Source organism: Bufo gargarizans, chromosome 1, assembly GCF_014858855.1.
Source record: "Bufo gargarizans isolate SCDJY-AF-19 chromosome 1, ASM1485885v1, whole genome shotgun sequence".
Lineage (NCBI taxonomy): Eukaryota > Metazoa > Chordata > Amphibia > Anura > Bufonidae > Bufo > Bufo gargarizans.
The window spans coordinates 594,136,066-594,153,948 of NC_058080.1; positions in this window are offsets into that span (position 1 = coordinate 594,136,066).

Genomic DNA, 17,883 nt, shown 5'->3' on the forward strand with positions numbered 1-17,883 from the left:
GAAAAAATGTGCTTTGACGGACACTAAATAACTTTCCCAGCTACAACAGGACAGCGGTAACGAGAGATTTAGCAGGATATAAATTTGAGGCCTAGTATTTAGGCGCTGGGTGACAGGTATGGGTTTAGTGACAGAATTAGACTTGAAAATACACAGTAGCGGGTGTGTGTGAAGTTATTCTGAATGACCCAATGTGCACCTTGAATATTATATACCCTTTTAGGGATAGATTTCAAATAGCTCTGATATAGCAGAAACCACTAAATTATGAAATTGCTAAATTGGGAATTGTACTTCAACCCAGAACAAAAAATGTGCTTTGACGGACACTAAATATCTTTCCAAGCAACAACAGTACAGCGGTAACGAGAGATTTAGCAGGATATAAATTTGAGGCCTAGTATTTAGGCGCTGGGTGACAGGTATGGGTTTAGTGACAGAATTAGACTTGGAAATACACAGTAGCGGGTGTGTGTGAAGTTATTCTGAATGACCCAATGTGCACCTTGAATATTATATACCCTTTTAGGGATAGATTTCAAATAGCTCTGATATAGCAGAAACCACTAAATTATGAAATTGCTAAATTGGGAATTGTACTTCAACCCAGAACAAAAAATGTGCTTTGACGGACACTAAATAACTTTCCCACCTACAACAGGACAGCGGTAACGAGAGATTTAGCGGGATATAAATTTGAGGCCTAGTATTTAGGCGCTGGGTGACCGGTATGGATTTAGTGACAGAATTAGACTGGGATATGGCCAAAAAATAACCACACTATTGCTGGTTAAATGCACTTGGTGACGGGCGCAGCTTGCCCCTGATGTAGTATATGGCCAAAAAATGAACAGACTATTGCTGGTTAAATGCACTTGGTGTCACAGCTTGACCAACCACACTACTGAGGGTTAAATGCACTTGGTGACGGGCGCAGCTTGCCCCTGATGTAGTATATGGCCAAAAAATAAACAGACTATTGCTGGTTAAATGCACTTGGTGTGACAGCTTCACCCTGATGTAGGCTTTAGCCAGAAAACAACCACACCATTGAGGGTTAAATGCACTTGGTGACAGGCGCAGCTTGCCCCTGATTTTGTATATGGCCAAAAAATGAACAGACTATTGCTGGTTAAATGCACTTGGTGTGACAGCTTCACCCTGATGTAGGCTTTAGCCAAAAAACAACCACACCATTGAGGGTTAAATGCACTTGGTGACAGGCGCAGCTTGCCCCTGATTTTGTATATGGCCAAAAAATGAACAGACTATTGCTGGTTAAATGCACTTGGTGTGACAGCTTCACCCTGATGTAGGCTTTAGCCAAAAAACAACCACACCATTGAGGGTTAAATGCACTTGGTGACAGGCGCAGCTTGCCCCTGATTTTGTATATGGCCAAAAAATGAACAGACTATTGCTGGTTAAATGCACTTGGTGTGACAGCTTCACCCTGATGTAGGCTTTAGCCAAAAAACAACCACACCATTGAGGGTTAAATGCACTTGGTGACAGGCGCAGCTTGCCCCTGATTTTGTATATGGCCAAAAAATGAACAGACTATTGCTGGTTAAATGCACTTGGTGTGACAGCTTCACCCTGATGTAGGCTTTAGCCAAAAAACAACCACACCATTGAGGGTTAAATGCACTTGGTCGCAGCTTGTGCTGGCGCACCACAAGACACAAAATGGCCGCCGATCACCCCAGAAAAATGTGACTGACAAACGGTCTGGGCAGCCTAAAAACAGTGAGCAATTGAGGATCAGCAGCTCAATGATCCACAGCTGCAGATCGATCAGTTAATCAAGTCCTTTGGAGGAGTTAATCTGCCTAATCTCGCCCTACTGTCGCAGCCGCAACCTCTCCCTACGCTAATCAGAGCAGAGTGACGGGCGGCGCTATGTGACTCCAGCTTAAATAGAGGCTGGGTCACATGGTGCTCTGGCCAATCACAGCCATGCCAATAGTAGGCATGGCTGTGATGGCCTCTTGGGGCAAGTAGTATGACGCTTGTTGATTGGCTGCTTTGCAGCCTTTCAAAAAGCGCCAAGAAAGCGTCACAAAAGCGCCAAGAAAGCGACGAACACCGAACCCGAACCCGGACTTTTACGAAAATGTCCGGGTTCGGGTCCGTGTCACGGACACCCCAAAATTCGGTACGAACCCGAACTATACAGTTCGAGTTCGCTCATCCCTACTTATTAGCTGTTTTGTGTGATAAAGTGAGAAAATAAAAGCCCTTTTTGGAGTTTATTAGTGGCAAAAAAAAAAATTCTGTTTGGTGGTGAAGTTCCATTGTACTACTGCCATTTACGGGGTGTATTAATAGCATACATACGTACATTCTATTAGTCATTCTATGGTGATTAGCGATTGCTATATATTTTTTTGGGGGGGGGTGTATTGAAAGGAAAAAGAATACCTTCTTATTATTCGGTCTGCAGTGAACTGACATTGTTATACAGCTATTGTTGGGGTTTAATAATTGGAAAAATAAGTACATGTTATTAGTAGTGTTGTTTGAGCACCGTAGTGCTCGGGGGGCTTGGGCCGAACACATTGGTAAGTCAATGGGAGAACCCGACCATTAAACCAGGTGCCCCCTGCTCTGAAGAGGGGAGGGTGCCTGGTTTATAGGAAAATGTCAGAAATTGATGGAAACACCACCAAAATTGTTCTGAAACAGCATGTGGAGGATGTCTGGATGCATTTTGGACTTGCAGGTCACAGCTGGGAGCGATATTGTCCGAAAAGTACGCCACTTTTACAAACTGAGAATAATACGCACTAAACAGAAGAAAAAAAATCTGTTTTAGAGGAAAAATTGATAGGAACATGGCTAATGGAATTACAGTGAGGGCAGTACTTACCTGCACGTTTATTGGCTGCTTAGCAGCCGCAAAACATGCGGGAAAGAGACTCGAGCATTGCACTCGAGCACATGCGGTACTAGGCCGATTACCGCCATGTGCCGAGCATAGAGATGCTCGAGCTGAAATGGTGTTCGGCTGAGCATGCTCGCTCAACACTAGATTTTAGCCGTTCTGCCGTGAATTTACATTGTCATACAGACATTGTTGTCCTGTATTAATAGCAATAAATGTGTTATTAGCCATTTTGTGGCGAATTTACATTGCTATGCAGCCATTGTTGGTGTTTATTGATAGGAAAAATAAGTACTTATTAGCTGTTCTGCGGTGAATTTACATTGTCATTCAGTGGTGAAATTTTTTTGTGATACAGCCTTTTTTGGGAAAATTGGTAGCTGTAACTACGGTCAAGGACAATATATGTCCTTTACGGCCCACTGTGCAAATCTGGTTCCTGCCCAGGCACACCAGCAACTTGGCCAGGTGATGCTGCTTCCGCCTCCACGTACTCACGCCGTTGATCCTGCGACAATGTCCGCCTCTGCCTGCTCATCCACCATCGTGTCCTCAGCCTCCACTGCAAGAACAATTCACAGTGCTCCTCCAGCATACCACATGTGCGGGGCACGGTGGTGTCAGGCTGTGCTACACCTCGTTTGCCTTGGCGAACGGAGTCACACAGGGGACGAACTGCTCCATGTCCTTCATAAAGAAATTAAATCCTGGCTTTCTCTGCGACAACTCAAAATCAAAACCATGGTGACCGACAACGGGAAGAACATGTGTGTCAGCGCTGCGTCAAGGAGGGCTGAGCCATGCGCCCTGCATGGCACACATGTTCAATCTGGTTGTAAAGTGGTTCCTGAAGTCTTCCACCCATCTGCAAGACATCCTAAAAATGGCCAGCAAACTTTGCATGCATTTCAGCCACTTGTACACTGCAAAGCAGACCCTCCTTGAGCTGCAGTGGCAGAACGGCGTCCCCCAACATAGGCTGATATGCGACGTTTCCACCCGTTGGAATTTCACCCTACTATATGAACAGAGAAAGGCCATAAACTATGCCTCTGCCAGCCCTTCTCTTCCCTTGCATTCTCCTTCTCTCCCAGTGAGATTCCGCACCTGCGCTCTACCTCGCCAGGGCATGTGCACTGCGATGCCCATTGTGGGAATGACATCACTGTAGCTACTGCGCATGTACTGGCAAACGGCTTGAAACCAGTGGCAAAGAGGCGGACCAGAGGCGCAGTAGCTACACTGATGCCGTGCCCACAATTGCTATCGCAGTGCGCATGCCCCGGCCCAGCGAGGGAGAGCGCAGACGCGGGTTATTGCTGGGAGAGAAGGAGGATGCAAGAAAAGAGAAGGGCAGGCTGAGGCAGAGGCTGGGGCGGGGATATGAGTAAAAGAGGCAAAGCAGCCTGGGCTCCAACGAAGTGAACGCCGCGCCTGGGCACTTGCGAACCCTCATTTACATGCGAATAAAAGTGCGTTTTTGCCTTGGATGAACTTCACAAGAACACAATAAAGGTACCATTTGAATCATCTTCAGTTATGCTATAGCACTTTGTAAGCGGTCTATAATGTCAAAATGTGGTGACAGACTCCCTTTAAAGTGTCAATATGTGTGCCACCACCCTTGGTTTGATTTCCCACCAAACCCCCTATTTCTCTAGCAATCCCTAAATGTCTTACTTATGGTACATATTCCTTAAGAGACTGCACCACTCCACGTCATTATACCCCTGAGATGCTGCGTTCTTACATGATTGCGGTATCTCATAAAAATTAATAAAAAAATAAAAATCATACTTACCTGATCCATTTGCTTGCGAGGGGCCACCCATCACCATCTTGCTTGAAGATCTGGCATGAAATTTCACAGAGTCTGCAATTACATAATCACGCCGACTGGCATGGTGACGTCATGAGTCACTGCGCACTGGATTTCGGCTGAGATCTTCAAGTAAGATGGTGGAGGCGGCCAGCCCATTGCGAGCAAATGGTTCAGGTAAGCATGTTGTTTTACATTATTTCAGGTTAAATCGATTCGCTACCACAAAATATGAGGAACTTCGGCTTTGCATTGAATCAAATTTATCCAGAAATTTTGTGGACCTTAATTCTCTCAACACTAGCGGGGAGGGTGAGGACTATGACAATGATTATATGTTGAACAGGACATTGGAGTCAGATCACGGTGCTAAGGAGGAGGAGGAGACATCAGAGGAGAAGTGTTATGGCCGTGGTGGCAATAAAGAACAGAGGCAATATATGGCTCCAAAAGAACTGTCAGAGTCAGATCTGATTCTTTTGTGGTCAGCTTAGGAAGTGGTGATGCCGCTCATATAGTCTCACACAAAATCCAGCACATAAAAAAAGTTTTTTTTCTCCATAAAGCCAGCACATAAAACTACAGCCATTAGCAAGATCTGCAGGATTAAAATTAGCTGTTGGTGTTCAAACATAAGTACCAGGGCTCTATTACAGCACATGAAGCAGCAGTGCCGGATTCTGTGGGAAAATAGAACTGGCCAGCATTCTCAATCAGAACAAGTCTGTCCTTTTTCTCCTGATCTTCCTTGTTGCAGCCAGCCTGCCATCATCATTAGCTTCCTCTTCTCCTGCTCAGACTCCTCCTCCTCCTTGTCCTTCTCTAAATCGTGAGACATCCATAACGGAACATGTGACCATGAGAAAATTATTCTTAACTAGCAATTAGCGTATGTGCAGGTTGTACTCCCACGTGGTCAAGTTGCTAGCAGTTCAGTTGTTGCTGTACCACTTATAGTGGTTGTCCGGGTTCAGAGTTGAATCTGGACATATCCCCATCTTCACCCCTCCAGCCCCCCTGATATGACTATCATAGCATTTCATGGCAAAGGCATTCTTTGGATATTAGGTGGCTCGACGGAGGCTTCTGCCCAGCAGTTAGCCGGCGACGTCACTGGCACTAATGGGCAGTCTTTACATAGTTAATACAGTTGAAAAAAGACATAAGTCCATCAAGTTCAACCATGGGGATAGGTGGGGATGCGAATCCCAGAAGGAAGTGAGACTCAGATTTCTACACATTTTCATAAGCATTAATGTAATTTACTTTTAAGAATTCATCTAAACCCTTTTTAAAACTGTCCACTGTTCCTGCTGTGACCACGTCCTGAGGAAGTCTATTCCACAGATTCAGTTCTTAGGCCCCTTTCACACGAGCGAGTTTTCCGCGCGGGTGCAATGCATGACGTGAACGCATAGCACCCGCACTGAATCCTGACCCATTCATTTCAATGGGGCTGTGTACATGAGCGTTGTTTTTCACGCATCAGTTCTGCGTCTGTGTGAAAATCGCAGCATGTGCGGGTGCGATGCGTTTTTCACTGATGGTTGCTAAGAGATGTTGTTTGTAAACCTTCAGTTTTTTATCACAAGCGTGAAAAACGCATCAAAACGCATTGCACACGCGCGGAAAAAACTGAACAACTGAGCGCAATCGCAGACAAAACTGACTGAACTTGCTTGCAAAATAGTGCGAGTTTCACTGAACGCACCCTGAACGCATCCGGACCTAATCTGTCACGCTCGTGTGAAAGAGGCCTTACAGTAAAGTTGTTTTGACACTTCTGGAGGCTGAACTTTTTCTTCTCTAGTCGGAGGCAGTGCCCCCTTGTAGGGACTAGTGCCCAAAACTGAACTGCATATTCCAAATGAGGCCGCACCAACGCATTGTAAAGTGGTAGTATTACATCCCTGCCCCGCGAGTCCACGCCTCGTTTAATGCATAACAATATCCTGGTAGCCTTAGAAGCAGCTGATTGACATTGTATGCTGTAATTTAATCTACCATCTACAAGGACACCAAAATTATTCACTATAAGTGACTCTTCCTGTGTTACATCCCCTGGATGTGTGATCCATAGGTTGGAAGATGTGGGGTGGCATTTCCTTATTGCTCCTCACCCTCCTGCAACTGTCCTGGGGGACCATGGACATCTTGCCTGTTCCCTTCCCCTCTTGCCAGCATAAATCTTTTTGTTTGGCTATGAGTAAACAAGGCAAAGTAGATCATTATACATTTATTAAACCCCTATGTCATTTACACAATGTATATAAAACGTAAACATAAAATATACCGGTATTTTGTCAATTTCAAATTTTTTATTTTATTTTTTTTTACTAGGGAGAACCCAACAAGAATGCTGTACCTCCGATTTTACACAGAAGGGGAGATTTATTAATGCTAGTGTACTATGTCTTGCGGCAGCATTTCTGGCAGAATGTGCCAGATTCCTCAACAGGACACACATCCTGTTGGAACAGGGCAAAAAAAGTTATAAAGTGTTATAGTCACAGAAAATAATGATTAGGAACCTTTGTAAACCCTTTACATTATGGATGTACCAGTAGTTCCTGCAGTTAAGTGGCAAATGTTTGTATTTGACTAGCGGATAAGGGGTACCAAACAGAATCTTTGATTGGGTGAAGAAAAACCAAGACAGTTGTTGAGTGGATGTATTTTAACCAAAACTTAGGTTTCCGTCAAGCATAAATTTGCTTTGTTGTTTTTTTTTTTGTTGAAAATATGCCTAAAAAAATTGCTGCATTTGCTTTATTTTACATGCAATTTTTATGGCATTTTTAGATGCTTGTGTGGAATTTTATGGTGTTTTTTTTTTCACGTAGTGTTATACTGCATGCATTTTTCCATTTTTCTTTTTTTTTTGCAATACTTAAATAGAAAAATGCCATATATATTCCACCAATGTTACTTCTTCTGTAAATATGTTTAAAAATAGCCATAGCACAAAAAAAACTATACAAATGCCGTGACACATGTAGCAGCCCAAAACAATGGTTGTCTATGACACAAAAATGCCAGAAAATGGGCAAAATATTGCCATATCCAGAGCTTGCTGCAAAATAAAACCATAGAATCAAAAAAAAACAACTGCATGACCGTACTGCATTTCATAATAACTATGCCCATACACTTATAGCTGACATCTGTAGACAGAAAACCGTTTAGGCTAGGTTTACATCACTGTTTTATTCTCCGTCGTTCTGATCTGTCAGAAGAACAGGAAAAAAAATATGTATTTAAGACATTTTGCATCCGTTTTAGACATTTTTTGTCTGAGGGACACCAGAAAAAAACGTAATGCAGGACCCAGCTTTAGCTTTCCAGAAGAACAGGGAAAAAAAAAACAAAAAAACTAAAACAGACCAGTTATTTTGAGCATCAATTTCTACTAATGTTACTGATGGGCTGCACGCTCACCATCAGTAGCCTGCAGCCTTCTTGTTTGTTTGTTTGTCTCATGGTTTTCACAACACACTCCTGATGAATAGGCTGTTGCAAACTTGCAACTTTCAGCCTGAGAAATGCGTCAAAACATGCTGAGGAACTTTATGTAGCCAATAAGTGATTACAATCATAGAGCAGTGATTTATGGTGCCGTGTTATGCTCGAGCTATAGTAGCTAGCAGGCCAGAGCACCCCTTCTTTGATATAGGGGGTATGCTGGGTGTTGAATAAAAAAAGCTGAGATTTTGCTCGGTGTTGATGTGCTCCCAGCGGTAAAATAGACCCCTCAACGTCCACTCCCTATGGTTGCCATATCCTAGTGGAAGGTCAGAGATTCAGATATTGGATTTCCCTCTGCCATCCCTTAGGCCCCTTTCATACGAGGAATTAACTATAGGGCCAGGTATGTCAGACAGGCCCACTAAATCCCAAAATTATGTAGCATGAATACTGATCCCGTAGGACAGAGGGATAAAACTTAACATTTAATTTTTGGTCAATCTAAAATTATAGACACCAGAGGAGGAGCCTCTACACAAAACAAAATTTAACAAGACAGCCCAGCGGGCAAAATAGTACATATAAAGACAGTGTGACCAGAATGTTATAGAAAGCAGGAACGTTCTCACCCGATTGTGGATCAGGATGTCTCATGAGGAAGACTGGAGGTGGAAATGGTCCTTTGATGCTTCTCGTTCACACAAAAAGGATAGGTGTGCCCCTTCAGATTGGGTGGGTGACGGGGTGGTTGGCCCTAGGCAACCCTAAGAAGGGGGGCAGGGGCTAGTATGCCCTACCTATCTATACGGGGACTTACCCCGCAAGGAGCGTCCCCGTCCGGATACCTGGCCCTGTGGGGACAGAAACCCTAGTAGTCCCTAAAAAAATGCTCCCTACGTGTCACGTTTCAGTTCGTCACAGAAAATCATCAGGGGAGATCAATGGTTATGGATTGGGCCTGTGCGACCAGAGAGACAGGGTTTTTTTTTTTAACGTGGGTCAGAGGCCTGGAAACGTGTGTAGCCAGTCAGGCTAAAACACACAGGGCATGACTGCATTAAAGAATATGTTAAGCAATATAGATGCACTAGTGGGTGCCAGCTATACGATAACACTAGGCCACAGGATGGTTAATCCGAGGGCAGGCTGTCAGCAGAGTGTACTCACCACTCTGTGTCTTAAATACACTTCAATACCGCCGGGTTCCCCTGCCGCTTCCTTCTTCCGGGCATGTGACTAGGTGAACAGGATGTCACATGCCCGGTGGAACGCAGGAGGTGAGCGTGCGTTTCACCCAGACGCGGCCCGTGGAGCGCGTCACCAGGAGATGACGCCGCACGGCATGCGATGAATCACATGACCAGTAACTGGTCACGGGGCGCGCCGGGCCGAAAAGAACACGCCCACTGCCCCAGCGCCGAGGAGGAAGCCCAAAGTGTATTGGCAGGTGGCGGATCGGTGTGTGGGCAAAATAATTGGGCACATTTGTTGATTGTCACACAATTAATTGCCAAGTGGATCCAAGGTTATAAGGATCCATGGTAACATTTCATTTATATGAAGTAAATAAACTAGACTGTTAGAGGCAGATTCAAATGTACATCGGCCAAAGGAGGGGTATAACCGGCCCGGCGAAGGAAGAGAGAGTACACATAATCGGATAATCAAATAAAACAGCTAAAATTGAGCTGTTCATTTAATCCCATGGGGGTCACTGTTTTCAAATAATAAATCCAGCGCAATTCGCGCTGCAATATGGCACGGTCCCAGTCTCCTCCGCGTTTGGGGGGTAGAACGCGGTCAATGCCCATCACAGTGATGCAGGCTTTCCCATTGTGTTGACGGTGAACATGATTGGCGACCGGGGTGTCCTTAGCTTTGGCTATGTCGCCAAGATGTTCACCGACACGTCTGCGCAGCTTCCGGATAGTTTTCCCTACATATCCCTTGCCGCATTCGCACGACAGGAGATGTATGTGATATGTCTTCCCTGTGACCGTGCTACTAAAGTCTTTACCGGTTTTTAGATAGGGACAGGCAATACACCCACTGCATCTAAAGCATCCCTTAATATCTGATTTGAGCTAAGCTGAACCTGACACAGAGGGTGGGGGTATGAATTCGCTCGACACTAATGTATCGCGAAGACTCCGTCCTCGGCGGTAAGTGACGTGAGGGTAGTCCCCCACCACTTCTTTCAAATCTGGGTCTAGTTGAAGAATACCCCAATTTTTTTGAAGGATGCGTCTAACTTCCTCAGCTGCCCTATCGAAGGTCATAATGGGGCGAATAATGTTTGAAGATGGCGTAGTGCAGGGTTTAGGAACAAGGAGGGATGTTCTATCTGAGTGTAATGCAAACTCAAATGCTCTCCTTAGGACCTTGTCGGGATAGCCACGTTGAAGGAACCTTGTACGTAGGTCGGCAGCTTGTCGCCAAGCATGGATGAGTGGGCAACATGAATTTATGTTCGTCCTCAGAGATAATAGACGCAGTTTTAGCTTCATCAAGAATGCTTTTCAACTCTAGTCTATATCTATTTGTTGGATTCGCATAAAGAACCTCGTACGTGGATGAATCCCTCAGCAGGGCCTCGCACATATCCGTATATTGGCCATGGTCCATGACCACCGTGTTGCCCCCTTTATCGGAGGGCTTGATCACTATAGAGTGATCAGTCTCCAGACTAGATACAGCGGTGGCATGGGCCCGGTCAATATTAGAATGGAAAGTGGGACGTAGATTCTCAATCTCCTGCGAGACCGTACTGAAGAAGACATCCACACACGACTAATCTGTCACGCTCGTGTGAAAGAGGCCTTACAGTAAAGTTGTTTTGACACTTCTGGAGGCTGAACTTTTTCTTCTCTAGTCGGAGGCAGTGCCCCCTTGTAGGGACTAGTGCCCAAAACTGAACTGCATATTCCAAATGAGGCCGCACCAACGCATTGTAAAGTGGTAGTATTACATCCCTGCCCCGCGAGTCCACGCCTCGTTTAATGCATAACAATATCCTGGTAGCCTTAGAAGCAGCTGATTGACATTGTATGCTGTAATTTAATCTACCATCTACAAGGACACCAAAATTATTCACTATAAGTGACTCTTCCTGTGTTACATCCCCTGGATGTGTGATCCATAGGTTGGAAGATGTGGGGTGGCATTTCCTTATTGCTCCTCACCCTCCTGCAACTGTCCTGGGGGACCATGGACATCTTGCCTGTTCCCTTCCCCTCTTGCCAGCATAAATCTTTTTGTTTGGCTATGAGTAAACAAGGCAAAGTAGATCATTATACATTTATTAAACCCCTATGTCATTTACACAATGTATATAAAACGTAAACATAAAATATACCGGTATTTTGTCAATTTCAAATTTTTTTTTTTTTTTTTTTTTACTAGGGAGAACCCAACAAGAATGCTGTACCTCCGATTTTACACAGAAGGGGAGATTTATTAATGCTAGTGTACTATGTCTTGCGGCAGCATTTCTGGCAGAATGTGCCAGATTCCTCAACAGGACACACATCCTGTTGGAACAGGGCAAAAAAAGTTATAAAGTGTTATAGTCACAGAAAATAATGATTAGGAACCTTTGTAAACCCTTTACATTATGGATGTATCAGTAGTTCCTGCAGTTAAGTGGCAAATGTTTGTATTTGACTAGCGGATAAGGGGTACCAAACAGAATCTTTGATTGGGTGAAGAAAAACCAAGACAGTTGTTGAGTGGATGTATTTTAACCAAAACTTAGGTTTCCGTCAAGCATAAATTTGCTTTGTTGTTTTTTTTTTTGTTGAAAATATGCCTAAAAAAATTGCTGCATTTGCTTTATTTTACATGCAATTTTTATGGCATTTTTAGATGCTTGTGTGGAATTTTATGGTGTTTTTTTTTTCACGTAGTGTTATACTGCATGCATTTTTCCATTTTTCTTTTTTTTTTGCAATACTTAAATAGAAAAATGCCATATATATTCCACCAATGTTACTTCTTCTGTAAATATGTTTAAAAATAGCCATAGCACAAAAAAAACTATACAAATGCCGTGACACATGTAGCAGCCCAAAACAATGGTTGTCTATGACACAAAAATGCCAGAAAATGGGCAAAATATTGCCATATCCAGAGCTTGCTGCAAAATAAAACCATAGAATCAAAAAAAAACAACTGCATGACCGTACTGCATTTCATAATAACTATGCCCATACACTTATAGCTGACATCTGTAGACAGAAAACCGTTTAGGCTAGGTTTACATCACTGTTTTATTCTCCGTCGTTCTGATCTGTCAGAAGAACAGGAAAAAAAATATGTATTTAAGACATTTTGCATCCGTTTTAGACATTTTTTGTCTGAGGGACACCAGAAAAAAACGTAATGCAGGACCCAGCTTTAGCTTTCCAGAAGAACAGGGAAAAAAAAAACAAAAAAACTAAAACAGACCAGTTATTTTGAGCATCAATTTCTACTAATGTTACTGATGGGCTGCACGCTCACCATCAGTAGCCTGCAGCCTTCTTGTTTGTTTGTTTGTCTCATGGTTTTCACAACACACTCCTGATGAATAGGCTGTTGCAAACTTGCAACTTTCAGCCTGAGAAATGCGTCAAAACATGCTGAGGAACTTTATGTAGCCAATAAGTGATTACAATCATAGAGCAGTGATTTATGGTGCCGTGTTATGCTCGAGCTATAGTAGCTAGCAGGCCAGAGCACCCCTTCTTTGATATAGGGGGTATGCTGGGTGTTGAATAAAAAAAGCTGAGATTTTGCTCGGTGTTGATGTGCTCCCAGCGGTAAAATAGACCCCTCAACGTCCACTCCCTATGGTTGCCATATCCTAGTGGAAGGTCAGAGATTCAGATATTGGATTTCCCTCTGCCATCCCTTAGGCCCCTTTCATACGAGGAATTAACTATAGGGCCAGGTATGTCAGACAGGCCCACTAAATCCCAAAATTATGTAGCATGAATACTGATCCCGTAGGACAGAGGGATAAAACTTAACATTTAATTTTTGGTCAATCTAAAATTATAGACACCAGAGGAGGAGCCTCTACACAAAACAAAATTTAACAAGACAGCCCAGCGGGCAAAATAGTACATATAAAGACAGTGTGACCAGAATGTTATAGAAAGCAGGAACGTTCTCACCCGATTGTGGATCAGGATGTCTCATGAGGAAGACTGGAGGTGGAAATGGTCCTTTGATGCTTCTCGTTCACACAAAAAGGATAGGTGTGCCCCTTCAGATTGGGTGGGTGACGGGGTGGTTGGCCCTAGGCAACCCTAAGAAGGGGGGCAGGGGCTAGTATGCCCTACCTATCTATACGGGGACTTACCCCGCAAGGAGCGTCCCCGTCCGGATACCTGGCCCTGTGGGGACAGAAACCCTAGTAGTCCCAAAAAAATGCTCCCTACGTGTCACGTTTCAGTTCGTCACAGAAAATCATCAGGGGAGATCAATGGTTATGGATTGGGCCTGTGCGACCAGAGAGACAGGGTTTTTTTTTTTAACGTGGGTCAGAGGCCTGGAAACGTGTGTAGCCAGTCAGGCTAAAACACACAGGGCATGACTGCATTAAAGAATATGTTAAGCAATATAGATGCACTAGTGGGTGCCAGCTATACGATAACACTAGGCCACAGGATGGTTAATCCGAGGGCAGGCTGTCAGCAGAGTGTACTCACCACTCTGTGTCTTAAATACACTTCAATACCGCCGGGTTCCCCTGCCGCTTCCTTCTTCCGGGCATGTGACTAGGTGAACAGGATGTCACATGCCCGGTGGAACGCAGGAGGTGAGCGTGCGTTTCACCCAGACGCGGCCCGTGGAGCGCGTCACCAGGAGATGACGCCGCACGGCATGCGATGAATCACATGACCAGTAACTGGTCACGGGGCGCGCCGGGCCGAAAAGAACACGCCCACTGCCCCAGCGCCGAGGAGGAAGCCCAAAGTGTATTGGCAGGTGGCGGATCGGTGTGTGGGCAAAATAATTGGGCACATTTGTTGATTGTCACACAATTAATTGCCAAGTGGATCCAAGGTTATAAGGATCCATGGTAACATTTCATTTATATGAAGTAAATAAACTAGACTGTTAGAGGCAGATTCAAATGTACATCGGCCAAAGGAGGGGTATAACCGGCCCGGCGAAGGAAGAGAGAGTACACATAATCGGATAATCAAATAAAACAGCTAAAATTGAGCTGTTCATTTAATCCCATGGGGGTCACTGTTTTCAAATAATAAATCCAGCGCAATTCGCGCTGCAATATGGCACGGTCCCAGTCTCCTCCGCGTTTGGGGGGTAGAACGCGGTCAATGCCCATCACAGTGATGCAGGCTTTCCCATTGTGTTGACGGTGAACATGATTGGCGACCGGGGTGTCCTTAGCTTTGGCTATGTCGCCAAGATGTTCACCGACACGTCTGCGCAGCTTCCGGATAGTTTTCCCTACATATCCCTTGCCGCATTCGCACGACAGGAGATGTATGTGATATGTCTTCCCTGTGACCGTGCTACTAAAGTCTTTACCGGTTTTTAGATAGGGACAGGCAATACACCCACTGCATCTAAAGCATCCCTTAATATCTGATTTGAGCTAAGCTGAACCTGACACAGAGGGTGGGGGTATGAATTCGCTCGACACTAATGTATCGCGAAGACTCCGTCCTCGGCGGTAAGTGACGTGAGGGTAGTCCCCCACCACTTCTTTCAAATCTGGGTCTAGTTGAAGAATACCCCAATTTTTTTGAAGGATGCGTCTAACTTCCTCAGCTGCCCTATCGAAGGTCATAATGGGGCGAATAATGTTTGAAGATGGCGTAGTGCAGGGTTTAGGAACAAGGAGGGATGTTCTATCTGAGTGTAATGCAAACTCAAATGCTCTCCTTAGGACCTTGTCGGGATAGCCACGTTGAAGGAACCTTGTACGTAGGTCGGCAGCTTGTCTGACAAATTCTCTTTTCGTGAAGCAGTTGCACCTAATTCTGAGGTATTGCCCCTTGGGAATACCCCGCCTAAGTGGGAGAGGATGACTGCTCTCCCACCTAAGCAGGGTATTGGTAGACGTCGGTTTACGGTAAATCGACGTCTCCAGAACGCCAGCAGGTGTGTGGGAGATGAGGACATCAAGAAATGGTAACATGGTGCCCCCAACCTCACAAGTAAAGTGCATGCCGATCTGGTTGTCATTGAACATCTTCACCAGCGAACGGAACGAAGCACCGTCCCCGTTCCAAATGATGAAGATGTCGTCAATGTACCGCGCCCACAAGCCGACCCGGTCCAAGAGAATGGAACATTCATCCCTAAAGACTAGGGTCTCCTCCCACCAGCCCAGGAACAGATTGGCGTACGACGGGGCACAGGAACACCCCATCGCAGTGCCCCTGAGCTGGTGGTAGAGTCTCCCATTAAAAGAGAAGACATTGGTGGTCAAGGTAAACTCAAGGAGGGAGAGGACAAAGTGGCTGTGGGCGCGGTACTGACAACCACGGGTACTAAGAAAATGCTCAACTGCCTTCATTCCAAGGGTGTGAGGAATGTTGGAGTAGAGGGCCTCCACATCGATACTCGCCAGAAGGCTCGTGTTATCGACATGAATGCCCTCCAGTTGTTTGAGCAAATGTGTAGTATCCCGAGTGTAAGATGGTAGCGAAGTCACAAAATGGGCTAATACACGGTCCACATAGATCCCTACATTTTGGGATAAGTTCCCTACCCCGGATACAATGGGGCGCCCTTTCAAAGGACGTGTTCCCTTGTGGAGTTTGGGCAGACAATAAAATGTCGCCAAGCATGGATGAGTGGGCAACATGAATTTATGTTCGTCCTCAGAGATAATAGACGCAGTTTTAGCTTCATCAAGAATGCTTTTCAACTCTAGTCTATATCTATTTGTTGGATTCGCATAAAGAACCTCGTACGTGGATGAATCCCTCAGCAGGGCCTCGCACATATCCGTATATTGGCCATGGTCCATGACCACCGTGTTGCCCCCTTTATCGGAGGGCTTGATCACTATAGAGTGATCAGTCTCCAGACTAGATACAGCGGTGGCATGGGCCCGGTCAATATTAGAATGGAAATTGGGACGTAGATTCTCAATCTCCTGCGAGACCGTACTGAAGAAGACATCCACACACGACAACTCACCCAGATTGGGAGGCATCCTATTACTCTTAAGCTTAAGATTAGTAAATGGTCCCTGACCTTCTAGTTTGTCAAATTCTCCGTCTAGTCCGTATAGCAGGCGGACGTCCGCTAAAATATCCAGGGGTATACCTAACTCACGGCACAGTTTTTTATCCTGGAGTTTGTGGAACTTGTGCCAACGGAGCTTCCTGACAAATAGATTGAGATCTTTAAATGTTTCAAACAGATTGAAAGAGGGGGTGGGAACGAAAGAAAGGCCCAATTGGAGAACCTCTATCTCAGTAAAATTAAGATTGCGAGACGAAAGGTTAACTACCTGGGGACCTCTGGGTTCGGAGGTTGTTGCAGGCGGTTCCGCAATGGGTACGTCTGTTGCGGGATTGATGGACCTTGGTGTTGGCCTGTCCCTCCTAAAAAACGAGGGTTGGCCCACACACCGATCCGCCACCTGCCAATACACTGGGCTTCCTCCTCGGCGCTGGGGCAGTGGGCGTGTTCTTTTCGGCCCGGCGCGCCCCGTGACCAGTTACTGGTCATGTGATTCATCGCATGCCGTGCGGCGTCATCTCCTGGCGACGCGCTCCACGGGCCGCGTCTGGGTGAAACGCACGCTCACCTCCTGCGTTCCACCGGGCATGTGACATCCTGTTCACCTAGTCACATGCCCGGAAGAAGGAAGCGGCAGGGGAACCCGGCGGTATTGGAGTGTATTTAAGACACAGAGTGGTGAGTACACTCTGCTGACAACCTGCCCTCGGATTAACCATCCTGTGGCCTAGTGTTATCGTATAGCTGGCACCCACTAGTGCATCTATATTGCTTAACATATTCTTTAATGCGGTCATGCCCTGTGTGTTTTAGCCTGACTGGCTACACACGTTTCCAGGCCTCTGACCCACGTTAAAAAACCCCCCCTTTTTTTCGTACTACTCTGTCTCTCTGGTCGCACAGGCCCAATCCATAGCCCTGTGTGTACCATTGATCTCCCCTGATGATTTTCTGTGACGAACTGAAACGTGACACGTAGGGAGCATTTTTTTAGGGACTACTAGGGTTTCTGTCCCCACAGGGCCAGGTATCCGGACTGGGACGCTCCTTGCGGGGTAAGTCCCCGTATAGATAGGTAGGGCATACTAGCCCCTGCCCCCCTTCTTAGGGTTGCCTAGGGCCAACCACCCCGTCACCCACCCAATCTGAAGGGGCACACCTATCCTTTTTGTGTGAACGAGAAGCATCAAAGGACCGTTTCCACCTCCAGTCTTCCTCATGAGACATCCTGATCCACAATCGGGTGAGAACGTTCCTGCTTTCTATAACATTCTGGTCACACTGTCTTTATATGTACTATTTTGCCCGCTGGGCTGTCTTGTTAAATTTTGTTTTGTGTAGAGGCTCCTCCTCTGGTGTCTATAATTTTAGATTGACCAAAAATTAAATGTTAAGTTTTATCCCTCTGTCCTACGGGATCAGTATTCATGTCCCTTTCATACGAGCAAGTTTTCCGCACAGGTGCAATGCGTGACGTAAACGCATAGCACCCGCACTC